Below are 891 nucleotides of genomic sequence, written 5' to 3'. Positions count from 1 at the left end.
AGGGAGGGCGTGCTCAATCTACGCTTAGGACTGGAGCCTCGAAGGTGTAAAAAACTAGGTCAAGATTCAAACTATGACAAGGCACGTCCAACAGCACAGCTTCAGCCAACGAACCTTTTAGAACCATCAGTTTCTTTGTCTCGGCCTTGAGCCATGCAGGTTCAATACCCCAGTGTTATTCAGTCTGTGGGAACTTAAGCACTGGGGCTTAAGGGACAACCCAATGGAATGTCATTCTCCCCGACGGAAGAAGCGCCTGATTGGATGGAGCTACATCCGTAGCAAATAGCAGTACTTATTGTGCCTCATGAGTTTTTTTAGGGTGTTCGTGGAGTTTCGTGTTTAAAAAAAAAATCGGATTACCTTCTAATATTTTGTCCCATTCAACATTTTCGTTTAATGCATTGTTTTGATTTTAGCCAGGGTAAGTAACGTTTCGGTGAAAAAACCCAGAAGGGGCTGAAGCTGCAAGCCCCACTCCCCAAGACGCCACTGACGATAATATTATACCTTCTTTTAAAACAGGAGCGGGGACTTGCTGTATACGGAGACGATCGCTTTTGTCAGGGGCAGCAACTCGTAGAAACATCGTAAGATTAGCTAGTCGCAACGCAGTAGTCGCCCCTGCACCGAACACGATAGTCGTCTCTGTACCAGCGGCAGGGGCAGTACCTTCGTCAATGCCTGCATCAGTACCTGCACCAATGCCTGCATCAGTACCTGCACCAATGCCTGCACCAATGCCTGCACCAATGCCCGCACCAATGCCCGCACCTGTCCCAGGGCCAGTGCCAAGGGCAGTGCCTGCGCCAGCCCCGGTGACCTCTGTGGTGACCCAAACATTGGACCCTTTCTTGGAGAAAACTGGAACCTGCCCGCCGGTGCGATAAG

Source organism: Aplysia californica, unplaced genomic scaffold (assembly GCF_000002075.1).
Source record: "Aplysia californica isolate F4 #8 unplaced genomic scaffold, AplCal3.0 scaffold00152, whole genome shotgun sequence".
Classification (NCBI taxonomy): domain Eukaryota; kingdom Metazoa; phylum Mollusca; class Gastropoda; order Aplysiida; family Aplysiidae; genus Aplysia; species Aplysia californica.
This window is presented reverse-complemented; position numbering follows the sequence as displayed.